The following is a 368-nucleotide window of genomic DNA, read 5'->3' on the forward strand; positions in this document are numbered from 1 at the left end:
ACTTCACAGTTTTGGGGACAAGGATGGTATACCTGAGCTGAGGTCCAGGCCGGCAGGTGTCAGCACTGTTCTTGCCTCTTGTCAAGCATGGTGATGGAATCATCCCAGGAAAACAATCTCTTCCATTTCTGTTGGGAATACGAATTCAGAGCATGTCTCGGTACCAATAAAGGGAATTTTAATTTGCTCATTTTGCTTTTTAGAGTTTTCCAAAAGTCCTAATGTGAACATGTACTGTAATCAGGAAAATCGTTAGTTATAAAAATCAGTGATTTCATGGAGATCTTGTGCAGTGCGGGGAGAATGTTAAAATAGTGCAGCTGTTGTGAAAAATATGCATGGTGGTTCTTAAAAAAAAAAAAAAAAAA

The sequence above is a fragment of the Octodon degus genome, unplaced genomic scaffold, assembly GCF_000260255.1.
Source record: "Octodon degus isolate 3935 unplaced genomic scaffold, OctDeg1.0 scaffold00019, whole genome shotgun sequence".
NCBI classification, from domain to species: domain Eukaryota; kingdom Metazoa; phylum Chordata; class Mammalia; order Rodentia; family Octodontidae; genus Octodon; species Octodon degus.